This window comes from Danio rerio, chromosome 10 (genome assembly GCF_052040795.2).
Source record: "Danio rerio strain M-AB ecotype USA chromosome 10, GRCz13ab, whole genome shotgun sequence".
NCBI classification, from domain to species: domain Eukaryota; kingdom Metazoa; phylum Chordata; class Actinopteri; order Cypriniformes; family Danionidae; genus Danio; species Danio rerio.
In genome coordinates, this window is record NC_141030.1 from 11,837,713 (window position 1) to 11,864,242 (window position 26,530).

A 26,530-nucleotide genomic window follows, 5' to 3' on the forward strand; every position below is an offset into this window, starting at 1 on the left:
CCGATTTATACTTTTGCGTCAAGTGCATGCATATGGTCCGGCACAGCCTGTGCGATTGCATAGTCTTCGCCATGGCTGATGCCGACGCGGATGCGTACCTCTCAAAAAAAATAACTACATGACGCATAGCGCAAGCTGTTTGATTTGTAGGCCTGGTAGCTGTGATGAGAGTGGACAGTGCAGAGAGTGCAAGCCCGAGAGAGTGACTTCTCAATTTGCATACCTATACTATGCCCTAAAAGTATTTAGTTTTTTTGAAAAGGAAAAATCTATACTTTTGAGTGTGTAACAGAAGAGTATGCAAGCTTTGGGATATACTACTTCCTCCTTAATAGATTGTAATGTCTGTTCACATCATCTACATATCTTCCATATTTAATTTCCTACCTTATTTTCAGAAGCAGCAGCAGGTTAATGCAGAAAAAAACATGCAGAGTAATCTTCTCAGGTCTTGGGATAATTATGCATTCAGATGTTAATGTCCAAACACATCTTTATATAAGTTCAGTATTGTTGTTGCAGATGAAATATAACATATGAAATGCTATTTAAATATTTCCCAGTGGGCTAGATATTAATTAAAAGTCATACAAACATTTTTACCGAAGCCTCTCTATTGACAGTTGGTCTCACATCATGTTTGTAGTTTATTTACACTTTTCACCCTCGTTTGTAGTTCTAATCAAATTCTCGTCCAACACACAATGTACTGTGGGCAGTATCAGTACTGTAAAAAATGTTACTTAGATCTAACTTATAAAAAGTGAGGCAAGTGGTTGCATCGGACGTTTTAGGTTGATTCAACTTCCAGCCTTTTTTAAGTATTTTAAACACTAAAACATTGCTTAAAACAAATGCAATAAAATTAAGTTGAGCCAACTAATATTTCTAAAATTACTCAAATCAGATAAACTTACTTTTTTTGTTAAACTTAACTTACTTATACATTGCTATATGTTGACTGTACTCATTTTAATTAAGTTTTATGAACTTAATGATCTAAAAAAAATTACCCATGTCATTTAAAACAAATTTAATTGACTTCTGGCTGTAACCTCAGAAAATAAATCTTCGTTTCTATATTGTAAGCACAATATACACTAGTAAAAACAGATAAACAGACTTTCCTGTCAATAACAATTAAATAAGAATGGGAAGATGAATTAAAGACCATAACATGTATTCAATATCAATCGGTGTTCCTTTTAATAGTGACTACAAAATAGGCCATTAATGTGGCTACACATACACAATACATAAATAAAAACATTAATAAAACCAGATCCTATTGAGAAATCATCCAAGGCAACTCAGTGAGGAGATTTGCATATTTTGATGAAGATTTAGGATGCATAATGTCCAGTCCCACAAAGAGTCTCTAATATATCTCAAATGTATACAGTTTTGATGGATACTTGAAGTCGAGGACATCGGTAAGTCCAAACAGGAGCCATCATGCATTTGACAGGTTTGGCAAACCTCTGACAGTCCTATGATAATCCAAACTGTGTTGGGCTGATGGCAAATTTTTCCCGTGGGCAGCCGCATGCACCTCTGATTCCTCACAACTCTATTGGTAGAGACAAAAAGAAACAGGAGTTCAGGTGGTTGATACCAAACAACATTAAATAGCTAAATACTAAATAGAAAAAAACTACAAGTGAAGTTACAAAAGTGCAGTGAGAATGATGCATGGATGAAACACCTTAGTTTATCAGTTAAAAATTACCTTAGTTAAAATTACCTAACTTCTATTTAAAAAATAAAAAAAGGTTATAGAGGTTGTGTAATTACATTATTCCAGATGTTTTTAGTTATCAAATTTTAAAGAAAACTGTGATTTTACTCAGTGTAACAGTGCATGTCATTGTGGTTTCCTGTCAATCAAAGAATTGTTAAAATTTAGGTATTACATTTTTTGTTTATTTTGGCAACTTGTAAAGCATAAGAATGTGTATTTAATTTAGATATTAAAACTGTTTGAAAATGGCTATATGAAAATTATAGAATACAAATTTTATAATTTAATTGTCATCTTCATTTTGCACCAAACTTTGCACGTCATAATACAAATTTTATTAAATAAATAAATAAATACATTGCCATTTTACACATTACATTAAGGTTTACATTAATTTTTTGCTAAAGCTACATTTATTTAACTTTTTCTTCAAATTTAATGTCACTGGCAAATGACAGTTCAGTGATTCACTGTTATCAGTTAGCTTTAGTGAAAGACTGACAGATAATAAGAAACTGCATTAGGATATTTTTATACTGTTTTTACTGTTGCACACATAAAAAAAATCTTCAGATATCAAATGTAAGTTAATTCTATGGAGCCCACTATTGTTTGCAATTTTACCAATGTTTTACTTACCTGCAAATAATTATAGCTGTAATTGTATCTAATATTTTTCTTACCTGGATGTGAAGTTTGAAGATCCACAGGTAACAAAATCACTTTGGTATCTAAAGACCAAGAACATGCATTTTAGAATGAGGTGCATACAATTTAAATGGTTCTGTAAACATCAGTAGTAAATGTAATTTAAGTTAAAATAAATTGTAAATCTGTAATTTATTCACTATGCAGCATTAAAAAACTTATGGACTAAATCTCTAAAACACAAACTTTAAGTTATACTTTCTCTTACGTTAAACACAAACTACTTAACTGTTGCATACGTTTCTGCATTTAGTATCCACCCTTAATGTGCTGCTATAACTTAGGTGAGCTAACTTTAGCTAAGTTAGCGCTAACAAACTAAACCCCCACACCCCGACCGCCCACCAGTGACCTTGTTAATCGGTTCTGCAACGTTAGTTATACCTACTAAGTGTTTTAAAACTACTTTCACTATTTTTTCTCAATAATATCACTTATAATCGTTAGCATAAACTAGCGTTGGTTAGCGTTAGCCAACTTAGCTTTCCATGTGAGAGCAGTCTAACTGTTAACATACTTGAGGCTACAGTACAATTTACAAAGCTAAAACCTCACCTGCCTAGCGAAGACAGCAGTTTTGCATGACTTTACAATTATCATTCGGCTAAATTTGCAACTTACCGTGTTAATCAGATCCGCTGCTGGGAGCAGTTAATGTCGACCATTGCAGAAGCTGCGTCTGCCTGTTAAATCCCGGGCAATGAAAAAGGAGTCACGCCAAACTATTAAAATCACGTTTTATGAACACCTGCCCACATCGACAGCTGCTCTAATAAATTGTCTGTGTCAACTCACTTTTATAACATTTATTCTACACAATAACCACGTACAAAAATCTACTCAAATAAATTGCATTAGTTTTATTCAAAATATACAGTTATATAAAAACTGATATATTTTAAGTAAAGAGGAAGCAAATTTTATTTTTTTGGTATAAAACAAATAAAATTAACTAGATTGCAATTATTTAAAGTAGATAGAACCAACTTTGTGAGTGTAGCACTTTTTACATGGACACTTCTACACTTAATTTTTGCCAGAAATAGTAAACCATCCGGGAAACTTTGGCATACTCTTTTTAACACGCTACAATTTGGGACATACTAATTCTATTTTCAGATATTATTTAGGATGGATAGTATGCGAATTGGGATGTAGTAAGTGTTTACAAGTGTCAAGTCCTGTAAAGGAGCTCTAGATGGAAACATTTGTTTTGTGTTTACCTTAAGAATGAAGTTGATGCACATCCGCTGGTTTCCGCCTCTGAATAAGTTAGCTTGAGCTACATGTACATTTAGGGTAGCATTTAGAAAAACAAAACACCCGCGAAGAAACTTGACACAGAGGAACATAAAAACCTACTGCCTACTGAAGTAGGTCTGTGCGATTTGGGGGAAATATTTTAATTTATTTTATTTTGACAGATATTGCGATTTCGATTTGATTTGTCAATCAAATCGAAACTTCAGCTCAATAATCTGTATCATCGCTTCTTACTGCTAAAATGCAGGGAGGATTAGTTAAAAAAGGAGCTGAAAAGATATTAACTTGCTTAAGTTAAACATTTATTCAATTTCAACAATCATTCAAATTTATTTTTTAGTATTCAGAAATGAAACACTATTTTTCTCTAGAGCAAACTGTAAACATAAATAGAAATTACATTGCCTGTCTGTAAACATGTTGAACTCAAATTAAGGAGATAGTGTAGCTAATTAATAAAAAAATAAATAAATACAATTATAAAACTACAGAACATTCAGCAAACTAACATGGCTGAAAGAACTCGAAAATTGTACTATGCTGTTGGTTGCTACTAGATTAAGTGTCACTGGCAATACTTTCAATTGACTTTTTAGCAAGACGCTCCTCAAATAGCTGCCTGTGGTGCTTTTTTAGGTGCTGGTTTTTGTATTTCATCATGCTGTGGCAACAATTCTTACAAATGACCTGTTTTTGTTCAGTGTTTGAAATCAAAATATTCTCATATTTCCGATGTCTTGTTTTTCTTTGATATTAATTAGTCTATTAATGTTTCTGAAGCGGAAAATGGCATCATCCCACTCGTTAGTTTGGTTGTGCAATCCAATGATTGGGGGGAACGAAAGTGTGCTCCCTTAATTGGCTAGTAGTTTGTCACACAGACGGCAGTCACACATTTGCTCTGGGCAGGGAAATTTAAATAATACACATGGTTTCAGCTACATTCATTCTTCCATTGCGAAGCGCCACACCAAAATTCCTCCCACCATGCTTCTCATTCAAAACATTTAGCCGTTGTTTTTTTTTTTAATAGCAGGTTATAATTGCACCAAAGCGTATTAAAAGTTAAGTGAATTATAACAGCACAATCTTTTCTGTAATCGTAGCAGTGCTGTGCATTACTTGTTTAACCCTTTAAGCTGACATGCTGACTGACTGACTGACAGACAGACAGGGCTGCGCGATACATGAGGCCAACTAACCCGGCATAGCTTTCAGTTGAGATGAACACAGTTTCCATAAGTATACTTTATAGATAAAGGTCTATGGCTCTGCGTACAATGACTTTATCTTGCTGGAGTTTATGGCCATTTCACTTTACTTCAGGACGCATTAATGCCACTCTGTAGGTCTGTTGGGGACATTTATAAATATTCCTAGCAAAACTAAAAATGTTGGAGAAATACTTGTAATATAAATGCAGTAAATCGCACATCATAAAAAAATCTACACTTGAGCAGCGTATATTGAGGGGGCGTGCAAAAAGTTTTGTGCACAAAACTTGGAAATTGGCTGCAAGCAAAGAGGTTCGCATACTCGTATTACATAAATGCGATCTTGACTTGTAAAACTGTGCTCACGACATTTGTCATTTAATTAACGCCAAAGGTAATTGGTAGATTTGTGTATAAGGTCTGCCACCACAGCTGGAAAAAATCGTGGAGGAAACACTAAATACATATTTATTTCATATCGCAGCCTCTTGCGATTGGCTAATCACAATGTTTCAAGTCGCGATTCGATTTCAATTAATCACACAGCCCCATACTAAAGTGTTATTGAGAACAACACAAACAGAAGTACAAATGTACGACTACACAGAAGACATGCGCCGTGGGTTACAGCAGTCACTCCACGCAAAAGTGTAAATTTGCCTTAAGTCACTTTTTTTTTGCTGTCTGCTGACACATTTCTGTTGTCTTCTGCCCTATTTGCAGTGCATTTCTGTATTTGCATGTGTTGCGAGAATTTGCATTTGTTGTTAAACTAATGAAAATGCTCTCTCCATTTGTTAATGTTTTTATTTGCATTTTTCTTAACTTGTAGCATGTTTGAGCTCTCTTGGCCATCATAGGTTTCCATTGGTGGAAGCTCTTAGCAAATCTGATCCCATGTTGAACTCCTCGTAGGTGCAAACCTGCTTAAACAAAGAATTTTATCTCATCTCTAAAACCCATTTTTCAAAGCCTCCCTCACATCAGACCCATTGTCACAATCGCATTTCTTTCTCTTTCATGTGATCCCTGAAATCAGCGAGCGACCTTTGAAAATGGGGGGGATTAAAGGATTCATAACCTCGCCACTGACTGAGGCGCTAAAGACCCTTCCCTGTGGCCCCTTTTTCTGGAAGCACACCTGCCTTATCTCACTATCGGCTGCTACGTGTCTGGATAATTTTCCGATCATAATAAACACACTCCTTTCTCTTTTTCTACATAATGAAGTAATGGCCAAACCCACCGAGTCTTGCGGCTTTGATTGACAGGAAGCAAAATGCAGAAAGACTGTAGTATATTAAACACAAGCGTGGTGTTTGGCTACAAGAACTGTAACCCAACACAGTGGTTTGTCTTGGCTTGCAATCAAAGCGTTGGTAGGTAGGTTGTGTGTTGGTGCAAGACAAAGAGAGCATTGTTGAAGCCCAGAGCTCTTTCCCACTCGGGCTTACAGGAGCTTTTAGGTGAAGCGAGAAGCTTTGGTTGCCAGTCATCTGGAAGGAAGCACAGGCTGTAGGAAGGATCTGATGTTGCTTGGAATAAGTCTGCAAGACTCAAGCTGAAATCGAGCTCCTCTGGATCCATGTCGGCTGCTTAAGATAGTATTTCATTTCCTGGTTGGCCGTTGGCTGTGTTTTTCAGTTAGCAGGCTCATGGTTTAAGTGAACGCTTCCGGCATTCTTGCTAATGAAATTTTTGGGGGTGCTACAGTCAAACCGCTTTTTTTTTTAGCTGAAAATGTATTTAGTTTGATTATGTTTAAAGAGGTGGTTCATTCAAAAAAGTAACTTGTCATCATTTACTCACCCTTCACTTGTTTCAAACCTGTTTGAGTTAGTTAGAACATAAAACACAATTTTCTTTAAAAAATGTATGGTGAAATCTGGTAGCCATAGAGTTCCATAGTATTTTTCTTGCCTATTATGCATGTCAATGTCTTGACAGAAAAAAAATGAGTTCATTAAGATTTAGAACCACTTTAGGGTGAATAAATGGAGATTATATTTTCATTTTTGGCTTAACTATTCTTTTATTCCTTGGGTTAACTTCATAATTCTGCCCCTCACCCCAAAAAAAAAAAAAAGATATGAGCACTTAACTCACAATGAATAAAACAGCATCATGGCACTGTGCGTATGGTAGCTGCCACTTACGCTAAACTCGACAGGGCATAACTAAAGATACAAAGTGCTTCCATATGGCACATAGATATGACCATATGCTCCTAATATTTTCATTTAAACTCGGCGATATAACACAGCTGCAGTTTAAGAGAGAAAAGTTTTTTGTTGTGCTTCTTAAATGTATTATTAAATAGAATCTAGTTATAAATTTCTATAAAATTGTTTTAATTTTTATCAAAATTGGAAATACTAATAATATTACTGAATAATAATACTTATTACTTATATTTGAAAAGAATAACATTTTTTTTAAATCCACCAAAGATTGATTTTAACTTGTCTGAAGGTCAGTGAAAGTCAAATGCAGCTTTATAGTCAATTCTGCCACATGAACAGACATACAGAAAATGGAATTATGTTACTCTCAGACCATAGTTGCATATACAGTGCATCCGTAAAGTATTTATACTTCTACACTTTTTCCACATTTTTTATGTTACAGCCTTATTCCATAATGGAAGAAATTAATTAATTTTCTCAAAATTCTACACACAATACCTCATAATGACAATGTGAAAAAAGATAATTTTTTTAATTGTTGAAAATTTATAAAAAATGTAAAACCTGAAAAAAAATGCCTCTATACATAAGTATTCAAAGCCTTTGCTCAATACTTTGTCGATGCACCTTTGGCAGCAATTATAGCATTAAGTCTTTTTGAATATGATGCCACAATCTTGGCACACCTGTCTTTGATAATTTTTGCACATTCCTCTTTGCTGTACCTCTCAAGCATTATTAGGTTGGATGGGATGCGATGGTATACAGCCATTTTCAGATCTCGATGTTTAGTAGGATTTAGATTTGGGCTTTGGCTGGGCCACTCAAGGACATTCACAGAGTTGTTGTGAAGCCACTCCATTGATATTTTGGCGGTGTGCTTTTGGTCATTGTCCTGCTGGAAGATGAATCGTCGCCCCAGTTTTAGGTCAAGTGCACTCTGAAGCAGGTTTTTATTCAGGATGTCTCTGTACATTGCAGCGTTAATCTTTCTCACTATCCTGACTAGTCTTCCCGTTCCTGCTGCTGAAAAATATCCCCATAGCATGATGCTGCCACTACATGCTTCACTGTAGGGATGGTATTAGCCTGGTGATGAGCGCTGCCTGGTTTTCTTGAAACGTAACGCCTGGCATTCACTCCTAAGAGTTCAATATTAGTCTCATCATACTAGAAAATTTTGTTATGGTCTGAGAGTCCTTCAGATGCCTTTTTGGCAAGTTCCTGGCAGGTAGTTGCTCCTGTCTTGCCACTCTACCATACAGGCCTGATTGGTGGATTTGCTGCACAGATGGTTATCCTTTCGTAAGATTCTCCTTTCTCCACAGAAGAACGCTGGAGCTCATGCAGAGTGACTATTTGGTTGTTAATCACCTCCCTGACTAAGGCCCTTCTCCTCCGATCACTCAACTTAAAAGGCTGGTCAGCTTTAGGAAGAGTCCTGGTGGTTCCAAACATCTTCCACTTTTGGATGATGGAGGCCAATTTGCTCATTGTAACTTTCAGAGCAGCAGAAACTTTTTTTCTAACCTTCCCCAGCTTTGTGCTTCGAGACAATCTCAAGAATGGTCAGTGGAAACAGAGTGTACCTGAGCTTTAAAACTTCACGGCAAAGGCTGTGAATACTGATGGATGTGATTTTTCAGGTTTTTTATTTTTAATAAATTTGCAACAATTTCAAAAACTTTTTTCACATTGTCATTATGGGGTATTGTGTGTAGAATTTTGAGGAAATTAATGAATTTAATCCATTTTGGAATAAGGCTGTAACATAAAAATGTGAAAAAAAGTGAAGCGCTATGAAAACTATGCACTTTCTATGCACTGTAGATAACTCAAAAAAACTACAAGATATGCAGATGCAATTCATTTTTAGTTAATTTAAGAGAAAACGTACATTTATGTAAAAACATTGTCATTGTTTTGTCTAAAAATATCTTAGAGCATCTTATTTCTTAGCATCTTTGACATCTTATTGTTAATTTCACAGAGAAAATGCTTGATATCAGGGGTTTTTACAAAGGGCCATACACCAAATATCATTATGAGCCATGTGCCAAAGGTAATATACCAAGTATGTATTACATAAAATTTCCTTATTTATTTATTTTTAGATTCTGCCTTTGCCTTGATTTGCTCACCAAAGATTCTGCACTATCCACTATTCATCAGGTATTTACATTTAAACTAAATTACATTAATTTACAATATTTAATTGAAACATTTAATTTTAAATAATTAAATAAATAAATTATAAATAAAACACAAACTCTTCTCAGATGGGATGGCAGGCCAAATCAAAGATTACCGTGGGCCGACTTTGCCCTAGTTCGGGCATCTCTGCTCTATTTGACAATATCTTTGTTTTTAAATTGGGAAGAAATGTCAACAGTATTTTATAAAAATATGTATGTTTACAGAAATACCTTTCAGTAGTTTACAGAAATACCTGCCTGGATTACTGTAACTCACTTTACATAGGGATAAGTGGGTCTTCTGTGGCCCATCTACAACTTGTGCAAAATGCTGCAGCACATCTTTTCACACTTCACAGGTTACCTGTACAATATAGAACTATTAAAAATTATCTTGTTTCTGCCCCATAGTACATATCTGAACTGCTACATCCTTATATAAGGTTGTGTGTTCTTAGATCAGCAGTTCAGTTGGTTCTTAGAGTCCCAGATGTAAGCAGACAAGTCGTAAGCTTAGAGGTAACCGTGCATTTATGGTGGCTGCCCCCAAGTTATGGAATACCCTACCTCCTTACATCAGGCAGGCCTCTTCGCTGTCTCTGTTCAAATCTCATTAAAACCTACCTTTTCTCCTTGGCCTTTGTCACCTGATCTGATATCTGTCAGAGAGTATATATGTAAGCCTTATGCGTGCAGTTGTTTTACTACTTGAGATGTATACTATGTTTGGTTAGTGTTTTAATTTTCATTTTGCTGTTCAGCACTTTGGTCTGCTGCTTGGTGGTTTTAAAGTGCTTTTGTAAATAAAGTTGTATGAATCATATATGCAGAGAAATGTAATTTAATTGAAATGTCCATAGCTGTATATACAATGTTATTCATAATACACTTGCATACTATGCATACTAAGGCCTGTTATAGGTGTGTTCAAGGTGACTTAAACAAACAAATTAAATTGAATATTGTTCAACTTAATTTGTTTGTTTAAATTCAACACAAATAAATTGTTTATCCACTTAACGTAAAAAATTTGAGTAAATCCAAGGAATCATCTTTGAATAATTTTTTTTCAGTGTATAAGCTATATTGAAGCCACAAGTTGAAATTGTATGTCTGTATGTGTTTGTGGTTGTAAAATAGTCAGCTCCAAATATGCTGATGTATTGAACTCAAGATTAAATGTCTAGTTTTCCCTGAATTGAAAATGCATTCACTTTGTGCTTTCTATCAAGTGGTTTCAAATCTTTATAAGTTTCTATGTTGAACGCAAAAAAAGATTTTTATAGAAAGCTGAAAATCTCGACATCTATAGTTGAAAAAACAAAATACAAATAAATAGTGCACTGTAAAACCCAAGTCAACTTTATCAAATGAAATGAGTGAAGTTAACTCAATATTTATTGAAAGTTAATTCTACTCATTTGAAAAGTGTTTTGAACTCAATGTTGAAGAGAATGAGTTCATTAAATGCCTCATTACTTCAACTCAAATGGAGTAAGTTCACAGTCCTCACAGTTTAAATGTTTTGTATAGCAATCGGTTTTTTTAAAACGGTTTGAGTTGCCTTTACTTATTGTGTTATATAGTACTCAATTTTAATCATTTATTGGGTTTTACTATGCTCAAACAGCTTTGTTTACTCAAATGGATTAAGTTCACAGTACTGATTTGGATTAGTTTTTAAACTTAAACGATTTGTTGCAATTGGTTTCCTCAAACAGTTTGAGTTACCTTAACTTTTTGGGTTTTATAGTGCAGGTGTTCAGTGTTTACAGCTTTCTTCAAAACATTTTTTTATGTTCAAACAGGTTTGACTTGTAAAAGGAGAATAAATCATGACATTTTTTTCCAGTTTTGGTTGAACTATCCCTTTAATTTAATTAAAAAAGGCCTAAAAATTAAGCATGTCAACCAAAACCCCTACTGTATATTGCTTAAAGTCTTGAGTTTATATTACCAATGAAATTCGATATCGAAAGGCATGCAGATTTACAACAAAACTGTGGATTCTCAAGCACTTAAACCCTCCGAACCAGTGAACCCATGCTGTTATCTGCCTTTCAAGATCCTCTGGATCATAATGCATGGTTTTACTGGGTTTTCTAAGGTTAAACTTCAAAACAAAAACAGCGTCTCTCTCTCTCTCTCTCTCTCTCTCTCTCTCTCTCTCTCTCTCTCTCTCTCTCAATCTATCTATATATATATATATATATATATATATATATATATATATATATATATATATATATATATATATATATATATATATATATATATATATCTCCAAACGGCAATTATGCATGTTTCTTTTGAACAGGGTGTCAGTGTTTCTAATTGACCGCACCTGTCAGTTGTTGTCTGTCATAATCCATGGCTCTATCAGCCTTTCAGGGAAAGGTCAGTCGGATCAGTAAAGCACTGGCCCTTTTTGTGTGGAGGCCAGAAGAGATCATCTAATTCTTGGCAGCTGTGCCACGGATCTGCAGGTTTATGGATCTCCGGCCTGCTGTAGCATGTGTGTGTGCCCTGAGTGGGTCAGGCACCAGACTTCAGCATGCTCTTTAGATATGCAGAGCTAAGATGTGACGGAGCATCTCTGTGTTTGTTCATTGTTATGAATTAACGAGGCCAAAATACCATTGCTTGCTTATTGCACAAGAATGGAAAGTTTTCTTTTAATTTGAGCCAAAAAATTGTATATATCCAGTTGAAGTTAGGAAATTTTCACAGTATTTCATTATATATATATTTTTTTCTTTCAAAGAAAGTATTATTTGTTTTATTTTTAGCTAGAATAAAATATTTTTTTTTATTAAAAAAAAAACAATAATTTAAATTATTTAATAAATCTAATTTTACTTTTAATGCTAAAAAGAAACTTGTAGAAGCTACTTTTTTGTTTTTGACTAATAATGGTGATATATTATACATGCATGCGACATCTTGTTTTCAAACAAGACTTGATTCTGTATATGCTGCTTCACTACGTTTTATTACAAATGAAAATCCTGTACTCATCATTGCATTTTATATGAGACGGTGGGCTGGATATCACTAGCTGTATCCAGAAAACCGGGCTGGCACGTTTTTATTTACAGTTGAAGTTAGGTAACACTTTATAATAACTACACACTTTAAAGCATTTATTAAGCATTAGCAAATAGTGAATTCATTATTTGTGAAGCATTAACTCTACATTAATAAACGTTACTGAGCAGTTTATAACAAAAGCTTCAAATGCTGTATTCTTGACTTACAACCACATTATAATGTGCTCAATAATTGTACTTTTATACTTTGTTAATGATTTTTTTTTCATGACTAAATGAAGTATTGCATTATTTACAAAACAGTTATTTAAGTGTAGCTGGTGGTTTTTCCTGAAGATCATTCAGAAGTGTCTTAATAGTTAATCAATAAGAATGATTAATAAACTATTTAAATTAACATTTACATTTTTTTTCCTTATTATTCAGGCATATATAATAGTTAATTTTTATGCTAATAAATGCTTTATTAACTTTAAAAACTTCATCCAATTTTGTGACCTAATCTAAAGTGAGGACTATTTATGTTTATAAATCGCTTATATGACAATTAAAGGCTCAGTTATATTCCAAACAGGAAAAAATAAATAAAATAAAGGACTTTTTAATTTTTATTCATTTGAAGATGCACAAATGAAACTGTATCAAAAAAAAAAAAAATCTTAAAACTACTGTACAGTTGAAACATTGTGTCCTATTGTATTTATGTTGTATTTTGACCCTTCTGTTATTTAGCAATGTTTAAACTTTACAGTAATTATACTTTTAAGATAAGATTGCAAACATTGTTGTTCAATTGATACCAAGCCTTTTATTGTTATTTATTATTGATTTTTAAAGCATACTTAGTCCTCGCTTTAGATTAGGTCACAAAACTGCATAAAGTTGAGTTAATAAAGCATTAATAAAGCAGAGCACAAATGAATTAAGGGTGTGCCGGAATCCACTTTTGGTAATTTAAGGATGGAAAAATCCACTTTGCGCCATGGCGCATGGTCTAAAAGGGTTGAGCTTATTTTCTTATATTTATATTTATTTTCTTAGTTGTAAAGTGGTTCTGAGAATAAACCAATCAGAGTCTCATCTCAACTTTTGCTTTAAGAGTCCGTTGCGTCCTGACAGATGGGCAAATCTAAGCTTGTTTTTAATAAAACAAACATAAATATGCATATAATAAATAATACTGCTAATAATAATAACAACATTATACAAAAGCAAACTGTTATGAATAAACTGAAAAAGCCTCGTGAGATGAAGAAGGCATGAAAGTATGGTTGTCCAATATATATCCATATGATTATATATATCCTTATGGTTAGATCCAATAAATATCCTTAATATTTTAATTCTTTTTCATACGTAAAGATATTTGTGTATTGCTGTAGCCTATTTCCTGTCTGTATTAAGCAATGCGCCAGCAATGCACCTCAACACGCCTACTTTTTTAGACCAGAGCGCCAATGGGCACACATATGAGCGCAAATGCATTTGCTATTTAAACAGCTTGGCGCAAAACGTCAAAACTACTCTTGTGCCAAGCTGAAACTAGCAAACAACTATTGCGTCGTGCCTTGCGCCGCATTGCTCCGGGTGTATGATAGGGCCCTAAATGTCACTTTAAGCTGTATAGAAGTGTCTTGAAAAATATCTAGTCAAATATTATTTCCTGTCATGATGGCAAAGATAAAATAAATCAGTTATTAGAGAGAAATAATTAAAACTATTACGTTTAGAAATGTGTTGAAGGAATCTCTCTGTTAAACAGAAATTGGAGGAAAAATTAACTGGGGGGCTAATAATTCAGGGGGGCTAATAATTCTGACTTCAACTATAAAGTTCCATCTTTGTACTCTTCTTTGTCTTAGCTCTGGGCATTACCAGCTACACTTTTTAATATACCTCAAGTTTGTACAGAGCTGGGAAAACTGCATTTTATTATTGTGCACCATGGAATAATTTACCAAAACACTTTAAATAAAATAAAATGGTTTATTTTATTGAATTTAAAGGCCAAAGAAAGAGAGCGGTAGCATGGGATTTTTGTTGAGAGGACTGTTGTGGTATTTATGTATTTTAATCTGGTTTTACTGTATGTCTGTTACTTTGGTCGGGTCTCTCTTGTAAAATAGATATTAAGTCTCAATGAGACTTCCTGGTTTAATAATGGTAAAAAAAAATCTATATTATTAGCCCTCTTAACGCTTTAACTGCCCCACCAAGAAAAACAGTTTTGGATTGCATTTCTTAGCTTCTAATGTCACTAATTAACACACTCATTGTATTTTTTAACTCATTTATAACATAACATAATTAAGTATAGTAGTGCAACAGGATCATGTTTGATTTTTTTATTTTTGTTAACTAACAATGCTGTGTGTGTAAACCATTATTTAAATTATTGTCATTATTTAAAACAGTCAAAATACGGTCAACCATTTGTTAGAGCATGTAGGCAGTTAAAGGGGTTAAGCAGTATATATTTTTTCTATTGTCTACAGAAAAAATACTGTTATACAAAGGCTTGCCTAATTACCCTGACCTGCCTAGCTTAGCTATTTAAGCCAGTTAAGCCTTTAAATTAACTAATATACCAGTATCTTGAAAAATATCAAGTAAAATATTATGTACTTTCTTGATAAAAGATAAAAGATATAATAACTCTGTTATTATGTCGATGAAAATCTTTTTTCCAGTAAACACAAATTGGCGAAAAAATATAAAAATATCTAATATTTCAGGGTGGCTAATAATTCTAACTTCAACTGTATATGAATCAATAAATAACTGTTTTGGTCCCTCTTTGAGGTAAAATTCTCTTTATATACCATGGAAAAGATTAATATTATAGACTCTTTTAAAAAGCAAAGATCTCTTTTGATGGTTGTTGGTGGTGGATGAGGAGTTTATCCTCAAAAATGTGTGAAGTGCTTTGAGTGTCCAGAAAAGCAATATATAAATGTAAGAAATTATTATTATATTTTAATGAATATTTTTGCCATGAAAATAGCCATTGTTACTGTCATGTCATTTAAATAAAAATATATGATGTGATCTGATATGTGTGATTTAAACAATTTGCTTATAATAATGTTTCGTTTCATTTTAGAGTCGATTGTTTAGTAAATTGGGTGACACAGTGGCTGTCGCCTCAGAGCAAGAAGGTTGCTGATTCAAGCCTCGGCTGGGTCAATTTGCATTACTGTGTGGAATCTGCATGTTCTCCCAGCGTTCGCGTGGGTTTCCTCCGGGTGCTCCGGTTTCAGGTGAATTGGGTAGGCTAAATTATCTGAAGTATATGAGTGTGAATGAGTGTCTATGGATGTTTCTCAGAGATAGGTTGCAGCTGGAAGGGCATCCACTGCGTAAAACATGTGCTGGATAAGTTGGCGGTTCATTTACATTTAGTCATTTAGCAGACGCTTTTATCCAAAGCGACTTACAAATGAGGACAAGGAAGCAATTTACACAACCAAGAGCAACAATGAATAAGTGCTATAAGCAAGTTCCAGGTCTGTAAAGTCTAAGAAGGGAAGTATTAGTAGTTTTTTTTTTTTTTTTTGTACAGTTAGTGTAATATTCAGAGAGGCAATTACAGATTATGGAGTGTAGTGGAGACTAAATAGTTGAGTTTTTAGTCGTTTCTTGAAAGTAGCGAGTGACTCTGCTGTTCTGATGCAGTTAGGGAGTTCATTCCACCAACTGGGCAGATTGAGCGTGAGCGTTCGCGAAAGTGATTTCCTCCCCCTTTGGGATGGAACCACAAGGCGACGTTCATTCACAGAACGCAAGTTTCTGGAGGGCACATAGATCTGCAGAAGCGAGAGCAGATAAGAAGGAGCAAGGCCAGAAGTCACTTTGTAGGCAAACATCAGAGCTTTGAATTTGATGCGAGCAGCAACTGGCAGCCAGTGCAAACGGACTAGCAGCGGAGTGACATGTGCTCGTTTAGGTTCATTGAAGACCACTCGTGCTGCTGCATTCTGGAGCAGTTGAAGAGGCTTGATAGAGTTAGCTGGAAGCCCAGCTAGTAGCGAGTTACAGTAATCCAGTTTGGAGAGAACAAGAGCTTGAACAAGGAGTTGAGCTGCATGTTCAGATAAGAAGGGTCGGATCTTTCTGATGTTATAGAGTGTGAATCTGCACGATCGAGCAGTTCTAGAGATGTGGTCAGAGAAGTTTAGTTGGTCATCAATCGTTACTCCAAGGCTTTTCACCATTTTGGATGCAGTAATGGTTGCCCCGTCCATCTGGATTGAAAAGTTATGGTGTAGAGTCGAGTTGGCAGAAACTACAAGCATTTCCGTTTTTGCGAGGTTCAGCTGAAGATGATGATCTTTCATCCAGTGTGAAATATCCAACAGGCAGGCTGAAATGCGAGCTGGAACCGAGGGATCATCAGGATGAAAAGAGAGGTATAGCTGGGTATCATCAGCATAGCAGTGGTAGGAGAATCCATGTCTCTGGATGACTGGTCCTAGAGATGATGTGTAGATGGAGAAGAGAAGTGGCCCAAGAACAGAGCCTTGAGGTACCCCAGTGTTTAGATGCTGTAGGTTGGACACCTCACCCCTCCAAGACACCCTGAATGATCTGTCAGTGAGGTAAGATCTGAACCATTGTATAACAGTGCCCGCAACGCCCAGTGACTCGAGCGTAGATAGCAGGATCTGGTGGTTGACAGTGTCAAAAGCAGCTGACAAGTCCAGCAAAATGAGGACTGATGATTTAGAGTCTGCTTTAGCCAGTCTGAGATCCTCCACGACCGAGAGCAGGGCAGTCTCAGTTGAGTGGCCTTTTTTAAAGCCGGATTGCTTGTTGTCCATGAGATTGTTTTGAGTAAGAAAGTCCAGGACTTGATTGAACACTACTTTCTCCAGAATCTTGGTCATGAATGGAAGCAGGGATACTGGTCTGTAGTTTTCAAGTAGTGTATGGTCCAGGTTGGGTTTCTTTAGCAGTGGGGTTACCCAGAGGTGTGGACTCGAGTCATGTGACTTGGACTCGAGTCAGACTCGAGTCATGAATTTGATGACTTCAGACTCGACTTGACAAAATATAAAAAGACTTGCAACTCGACTTGGACTTGAACATAAATGACTCGGACTTTCACTTGGACTTGCGCCTATTGACTTGTAAAGACTTGCTACTTTCTATAAAAAGCCCAAAGATGAAAAGTATGTTAACACAGAACGCTCTATCTCTGCGTGTGTGTGCGTGTGTGACAGAAAGCATGCACGCATACTTTCGACCACTAGCGCTTTGTGGCGCACTTCCGTGTTTTTGCACCAGCGGGAAATTTGAAGATGCCATTTTCATTCTGACTCAGAGAGTGAAATAAACACATCTGAGATCTGCTCCTTTTGTTTTATTCAGCGGATTTACAACATCTGTCAAAGGTAAGAGACTTTACTACTCGCAATGTGTTACTGTTGTGCAAAAGAATTGTTTTACTGTTGTGTATAAGTCAATGAACTTCAGTTTTTTTAAACCAAATTTACCCTCTCGTGATTTATATCATATAATTATGAATGAACATGGGTGTAATTTATGTTTTTGCACTTGGTCGTTTGTGTCAATGCGCATATTATGTTTTATCTTTGTGTTTTGCCCATCCTCTGACAGTATTTTCTAACTATTTAATTAGTAGTAACATTAATTACTTGCCATAATAACTAGATATTTAATTTATTTTTAAAGCTCTTAAAACTGTAAAAAAAATAAATAATTTGTTTTGTTATTTTCTGGTGACATTTTGCAATAAGGTTTCTTTAGTTAATCTATGTACTAACATGAACTAATAATGAACTATACTTCTAAACATTTACTAATTATAGTTTAACATTTACTATTGCATTATTACAATTTAAAGTTATGCTTGTTAACATTAATGTTAATGCACTGTGAGTTAACAAGAATTAACCAATAATTTTATTTTCATTAATTAAAGCATAAAATAATGAATACTGTAATGAACTGCACTGCATTGTTTGTTCACATTAGTACATGCATAAACTTAATTAATTAATGCAACCTTATTGTAAAGTGTTACATTTTTCATATTTTGGATTAATACTATTAATTTTATTTAGTATTTAAAACCTTAAAGGTATTTTTATTATTGTTGATGTTATGCCTCTTAGCAATATTTTAGTCCTCTATATGGTTTTTAATTAAATTTTTTATTGCAAGGTTGTAATGTAATGCATCTATATTGTTGAATTTCTGTTTGTTTGTTTTTCTGTATTTCCCCCTCTATATTTAAGGATTATCTACTATTTTTAAAGTACTTAAAACCAACCATCTAATAAAAAATACAATTAACAATCACATTTTGTTTCATGAGTGTCTTTGTTCCTGTTTTGTAGGACTCTTATTTTAACAGATTTCATTTGGAAACACTTGACTGATCATTCAATTAAAGTTTTACCTTTATTATTCTATCACTCAATGAGATCATTTAATTGTGAGTTGAATTACTCCATTTGTAATTGTTTTTAAATAAACTAAAAACGAAGACTTGTTTTATTCAGTTTGTTGAATGTGAACTTCTCTACTTTACATATTAAAAGATATTTAAAACCACTATGAATGTATTTAAACTAATATTTAAATTTATATAACTGTTTCACTGTGGGTATTTCTATTTTAATTTATTTAGCACATTTATTGGCTATTCAAACATGAAAATAAGTTTTAGATACTTTGTGGCTCTAATAAATGGTTAAACATAACAATATCCCTGCAGAAAAATCCAGCTTAAACCAGCCTAGGCTGGTAAGCTGGTTTTAGCCAAACCAGGCTGGTTTTAGAGGGGTTTTGGTCATTTCCAGGCTGGTTTCCAGCCATTTCCAGCCTGGTCTTAGCTGGTCAGGCTAGAAACTGACCAGCAAAATCCAGCTAAAACCAGCTTGACCAGCCTGGTTTAAGCTGGACATAGCTGGTCATCTCCCAGCCTGACCAGCTAAGACCAGGCTGGAAATGGCTGGAAACCAGCCTGGAAATGGCCAAAACCCCTCTAAAACCAGCCAACCAGCCTAGGCTGGTTTAAGCTGTTTTTTCAGTAGGGATTTTTGACAAAATGTTCTAAAATGATTGTTTACAAGTGCCTAAGTGGGATTCGAACCCCGTTCTTTATGAAAAGAAAGAAAAATCTGGCTCTGACATTCTGGCTTTGACATTACTTTCACCAGTGGGCAGGTACTTCAATCTGATTTGCTGGTCTCTCACGCGCTTATTCAGTCTCTCTGCGTTTGCTTGAGTTTTGTCCACACTGGCGCTTCATAATTTTCCTGCTTTTGCTCTCCAGAGATCCTCCTGATAAATTGATTATTCCATAATGTTGATATGGTTTATATATTGCTAAACTATTTAGTAACAATATACGAAAAACTATGAGGTTAAGGTAAATTCTATAATAAATACTAGTGTTTTTGAGAGTTATGTATACTGCCTATGTTTTAGGCTAGTATTATTTACAAGTTGTTTATGAATGCTTCAGCATACTTTAGTATTAAGAATAGTGAACTAATAAAATGAAATACAGAGTGTAGTTTTACTACAGTAAAGTGTGGTGAATTGTAGTATAATATACCCAATACTGTAAAAAAAACTACAGCACTGGGTCATTTGTTTATATTACACTTGTGTTACCATAGCAACTATAATATTACCCCAACAGATTAATTAAAGTACTTTACTATAGTACTGTTCAAAACCCTGTCCATGCCAATAGATGTGTTCAGGGGACCTGTGGAACAGCTTTTCCTCAAAATGAAGAGGATGACATGGAAAATGTCCTCCACAATCTCATCAATAATGTGGAAGACAGCAGAGACGTGTTCACTTTATTTTAGTTGCCATGATAAAATGGGATTGATAGTGAGATTTATTTAAAGAGTGAATAGTACAGTAGGCTATAATACCTAATCAAGTTTTTCCTTATTTTTATTACAGTTACATTTCTGCTTGCGTTTGTTATATTTTTGTTTAAATGTTTTTTTATTTGATTAGCATGGTGAACCTTTTGGATGTTTAATAAATGTTTGTAAAACAAAATGCATTCTTTACATCCAACCTCTATTGTCTGTGTCTTTACACATATATCTCATCATAAAACATACAGCCAAAATGTTATGGTATATTAGATAAGAAATTTAATATGTAAGTCTATTTTAGTATTTTAGTTATTGTTAATAAATAGTGCCTCAATATAAATCATATCAAAAAGCACAAAAGGAAGAGCAAACACAAGACACAAATTCTGTATATAATCTCTGAGAGCACGCAGGAAAATGTGTGCGTGAGCAGTGCATATTTGAGAGCGAGAAAATTTGCGCGTGAGCAGCGTATATTTGAGAGCTCGCAAGCAGTTTTGTCCACAGAGGAAATCGGTGCACGAGCATCACACAAGGTAGAGAGCAAAGTTCTTCATTGTTATGTGAAGAAAACAACGTTATTGTTTGTATGAAGTAGCCTACTTCATTTAGAATATTTGCTACCATTTTACATTGCTGCTAGAAAGATTTGCATCTCCTTCTCTTTAGCACACACGAGATTCAATTGACAAAATACCAATTTCACTCAATTTTACTTTGCAGCATACAGGAGTTGTTGGTCTACTGCTGCCTCATTGAGGTTGTTTATGTAGTTTTAGTTAATCACAAGTTGATCACTGAAGACATAACATAGCACAACTAAACTTAATGAACTAGACAGCAGTAGACCTGCAATTTCTGTGTGATGTGAGGCAAAATGGACTCTTTTTTTGGTGGAACTCATTTTTGTGCAATATGTGTAGACGAGACGCAGGACTGTTTAGCACTTTTTCAGAAAATTACATTTGTATCTTTATATATCTAAGCAATGTTCTTTCATTAAAAAAAAAAGGTTTGTTTAATAAATACAGATCTTACAGCCATACATAATCTGTTTAAATTTTATTTTTCTGTTAAAAAGACTTGAAAAGACTCGAAAATCAAACTATAGGACTTTGGACTTGACTTGAGACTTGTTGCCTTTGACTTGGGACTTGACTCGGGACTTGCCTGTCTTGACTCGGGACTTGACTCGGGACTTGAGGGCAATGAATTGAGACTTACTTGTGACTTGCCAAACAATGACTTGGTCCCACCTCTGGGGTTACCCTAGCCTGCTTAAATGAAGTGGGGAATAAACCAGAGTCAAGAGATGTGTTAATTATGTGAGTCAGTGTTGGTATGACTGCAGGAGAGATGGCTTGCAAGAGATGAGAGGGAATGGGATCGAGTGGACAGGTGGTTGCATGGCTAGATAGCACCAGTTTGGACACCTCAGACTCAGAGAGCTGAGAAAAAGAGGTGAGTGTGTGTGGTGTTGGTGGTGTACCTTGCGTGTTTGTTGTAGGTGCAGCAAATTGAGCACTGATTTTTGCAGTTTTGGTGCAAAAGAATGTAGCAAAGTCATCAGTAGTAAGTGTGGAGGATGCGGGTGGAGGAGGAGGATAGAGGAGGGAGGAAAATGTTTTAAAAAGTAGGCGAGGATTAGTGGCATTGTTGATTTTCAGACGGTAATATGTCTGCTTTGCCGAAGTAACCTCAGCCGAGAAAGAGGACAGAAGAGTTTGGTATGTTAAGAGCTGTGCAGGATTTTTAGTTTTCCGCCAAATTCTTTCTGCAGCTCGAAGTTTTGAGCGATGCTCACGGAGAGCATCCGAGAGCCAGGGTGCAGGAGGACTGGCACGGGCTGGCCTGGATGCAAGAGGACATAATTGGTCTAGACATGATGCTAGTGTGGAGCAGAGTGTATCAGTGGCACTGTTTGAATCAAGTGCAGAGAGTTTGCAAGATGGAGGAAGAGAGTCTGAAACAATGGTGGATAGTCTATTGGGTGAGAGAGATTGTAGGTTTCTGCGAAAGGTAACCAGTGTTGGAGTGTGTGGCGGCTCAGGAGTAATGTGGATGTTGAGAGACAAAAGGAAATGATCCGATATTTGTAGTGGAGTTACTATTGTTTGATCAGCGAAGCAGTGTCGTGTGTAAATAAGGTCTAGCTGATTACCTGATTTGTGGGTAGCAGAGGTAGGTGCTCTTTTTAGGTCAAAAGAGGCAAGCAGAGTCTGAAAGTCTGCAGCTTGCGGTTTGTCAACATAAATGTTGAAGTCACCTAGCACCAACAAGGGAGTGTCAATATTAGAAAAAGATGAGAGAAGAACATCCAGTTCATCTAAGAAGTGACCTAATTTACCTGGTGGGCGGTTCATTCTGCTGTGGCTTAGTCCCTTTATTAATGAATGCATTGCCAACTTATCCAGCACATGTTTTATGCAGCAGATACCCTTCCAGCTGCAACCCATCTCTGGGAAAGATCCATACAAACTCATTCACACTTATACACGACTGACAATTTAGCCTACCCAATTCACTTGTACCACATGTCTTTGGAGTGTGGAGAAAACCAGAGCAGCCAGAGGAAACCCATGTGAACGCCAACTGACCCAGCCAAGGCTCTAACCAGCGACCTAATTGCTGAGGCGACAGCACTACCTACTGTGCCACTGTGTCGTCGTTGAAATTTTAGTCAAGTAAAAATATTGTTTTACTTTCAACTTTAGAAGAAATAAGTAAAAATTGAAAACATCTAAATGAAATTTTTTTTCCCTTAAAACAAGTAAAATTATCACCTTGAATAAAAATATCACGGTATTGTAAAATATAAAAATAAAATCTAAAATATATTCTTTTTAAATGTCTGGGTATAAAACAAGATTTTTTAGACACCATGGCTGTGTCCCAAATAACATAGTTTCATACCATATAGTATGCTTAAAACAGTATGCGAGCAGAGTAGTATGTCTGAATTCATAGAATTCGAAAAACAGTATGTGAGAAGTACCTGGGTAGACCTACTTCATGGCGAGATTCTCAAGTGCATCCGATGGATTCCATGATGCACCTCAAGAGAATTCATGAATGAGAATGAAGCGGGTAAATCACATGATGATGACATAATGGCATTTGTAGTACATCCTTTGTAGTACATCATAGTACTCACATTCATACTGGAATGTACTTTTCTATTGGTTGAGTAATAAATTTAAATACTGTACCTACCAGTAGTGGGTGATTTTGTACACAGCCAACATATTTTATTTTGCAAAACATTTAAAATATTTTGGAACAGTAAACATGTCTGGCAAAATAATTCATTGACTTTTGCTGTCTTTATTAGTTTCAAAAACACAGATTTTTTACAATGTAAAATGACATCTTTGGATATGTTTTTTGCTGGAAATGCTGTTGTAGTAATAAAACAAAACAAAACATAAACCTACATATACCATAGAGCCGTTTTGAAACTTTTCCAAACTGCGGTTTACTTTGAAAACGGTTATCGTCCCATGCCTAATTTATGATTTTTAAAAATCTATTTGTTTATTTTTAACTCTGAAAATGTTTTCTTCATACTAGAATAGAAACCCGGATTTAGTCTAGTAGGAAAACATAGTGTTCATTGACAAAATACTAAACTGCCCTTTCTCCCATATTTAATTCAATTAAATTTCAGATCCTTTCTAATAAACTAGCACCACTTCTAGTGTGTACTGATACACACACTCTTGTGGTTTGCCAGCTTAGTTGTGGTAAAATTTGTTAAATTATTAGCAAATTAGAAGTCGCTTGATGCACTCTCTGTTTTTTGGTCACAATTTCTCCACTTTGGTGCTTATAGCGTGTGTTTGGCCACCACTTGACTCATCAACTCGATCATTATTATTTATTACCGAACTCCCAGTTATTCACTTCTATACTTCTCATTTGACTGAGAGGGGGACCTGGAAAAGGAATATTCTTAACTATCCTCCTTGAAATGTGATATCATATTATTATTATCCACGGCCTCTGTTTTAACAATCTGTTTCTAGAACTTGAAGACTTTTGCCCTCTCTATGCAACACTGAAATTATAGTGCTTGATTATAAAACTCTGAACCGTGTGTAAAAGTCAAAATCAGTATAAGTGAAGCTCGAGAAGTGGTATTTCCACTCTCACAAAGCAAAAGGACCACACTGAAAAAAAAAACGGACCTAAAACCCTTTCTAGATGTTTTTGCACAGCAATGGCAAGCTGGTGGAGGGGCGAGGGTTAAATGTCGAAGTCTGGATTCATGAGAAAGATTGGTCGTTGGCCAGTCACTTTGTGTGCTTTCTTTATGAAAAGTAAATCATCCAGAGCTCCCCGGGTTTCGCTTATTTGAATTGTCTGAATGAGCGACAATCGCTGGCTGCTCTGGAAAGCCGTGAGTGACGACAACGTCTTTCCTCCACTCCTCAGACTTTAAATGTGTGCGTCAGGTCTCATCCAGCACTTCATCACAACAACCTCACTCTCTCTCCCTTCTGATTTGTGAAATGTCGGGTCTCTTCCCCGCTGGCGGCCCGGGAGGGTTTGCTGAATGGCTGTCATTGTGCTGGCTGCGGGGGGATGTCTGTGCCCTCTGGCTGATGAGGCCGCAAGACAGTGGGCACACTCTGGCTGCTCTTCAAAGCGCTCAGTCCTTAATAAACTCTTATCCCCTCCTCCGTTTATCACAAGGACACTTTATCACACTGTTCTTTTCTTTTCTTGAGTTAACAAATACCTTTTTATCTGCCTCTGCTGTCTAACAAGGGCATATCTCACAGTGCCGCTATTTTAAACAGCCCATCACACTTCTTATTAATAGCTGCGCTATTTCAGTGAAATTGTCTAATTTTCTAAACGTTCCGATCTCAATTACTTTGTCTGTTTATACAAATGACTTTCTGCAGAACGTTAGGCTGCTGGTTTTTGTCTTTTGCTTCATTCTGCACATTGACACTTTTTGGGTTTCTGCACTTTTTTGTACTCATACTGTAGGTTGGAGACAATTTCTTGATGCACAAAAGAAACATATTTGTTTTTTTGCTAGTTTTCTGGATATTACGCCCCAAGTCTAGGGGAAACAACATGGGCATAATAAACGAAGAAAACAAATGTGTTGGGGTGGTGGATTACCCAAACAAAACAAAAACTTAAGACAAAAGATTCCCTTCGGTCAACAACCAAACTCAGTTGAGAGTATATGAATAGATTTATTATAGAAAAAATGTGGTTAATATAAATGAGCATCTCTTCAGGATGATCACAGGCCAAAATAACAAACAAAAGTATCTATGAAGTAAATGCACTAAATTACCTATTACTATTAAAAGAAAAATACAAAAAACTTGCCTTACTCCCTAAACATAAACATAGTCAAAAGTAAGTATCAAATAAATAGGCAGGCCACCCCTACACGCTCAAACTCTCAAAATATTTTAATGTAAGGTGAACATCAGTACAATATTGGTTATTGGTCGTCGGCCGGAGGGGTGAGTGAAACCCAGGAGCTCCACTCCAAACACAGAACGCACAGAAATGAGCTCTCTGAACCCTGCTGGAAGCTCCCTTATATACAGGCCTCCGAGACCAGCAGCCAATCAGAACAGGGGATCACGCTGGTATGGGAGCCTATGAGACAACAGAAAAACAAAAAGAAGGCAGAACAAACAAAAAGACAGAGTACAATTCGCAATAATAAATAAATAAACTTTAGTCGTAACATGGACCATAAAGGCTCATACACACTAGGACACTTTTTGCTTATGTTCATCGTCAGCATTTTTCAAGACTTTTTTCTGCATTTAAACAAAGGTTATATTAATCTAAGCAGGGTAAATGTGCAAATCTACCCTCTGACATTAGATGGCTCTTAATAAACTTGCAGGTTGAGGAAAAGAAAAGTGAAATGAAACTCAGCATCTTGTTTGCTACTCTTGACTCCTATTGACATTATTATTGTTATCATACAGCTATTTGTGTTTAGACACCAATGAAAAAAGCAGCTCCACGTTCATCTTGTCTTGGTGCGTCATCTACTTCATTGAATAAAAGTGAAATTGGGACTGCTCTAAGGGGTGATTAATGTATCCAGCAGCGCCGAGCACGTGAATAAAAGTGCCAATCTGATTGGTGAAGACATGATTGATGTCAAAAAAACAAAAGCAGCCATGAGGCATTCTTTAAAAACGGCACATTTATGGGTAGCGTTTTTTGCGTTGATTTACGTTTAGTCATTAGTCATGGCGTTATACATGTAGAGGAAAAGCATCCGTTAGATAGAGACAAAATCAATTAAATAT

At 35.5% G+C, this 26,530-nt stretch overlaps 1 protein-coding gene and 1 long non-coding RNA gene across 3 annotated transcripts in view; one reads left to right on the top strand and one right to left on the bottom strand.

Moving 5' to 3' along the window:
- The window catches only part of cwc27 (CWC27 spliceosome associated cyclophilin), a 109,355-nt gene that overhangs the window by 19,851 nt on the left and 62,974 nt on the right, over window positions 1–26,530 (top strand).
- Window positions 1,183–3,144, bottom strand: LOC147841975 (uncharacterized). Its single transcript, XR_015500855.1, has 3 exons — window positions 3,071–3,144; window positions 2,425–2,472; window positions 1,183–1,570 (listed from the first exon to the last, which is right to left on the bottom strand). It is a non-coding gene; the product is annotated as an uncharacterized LOC147841975 (long non-coding RNA).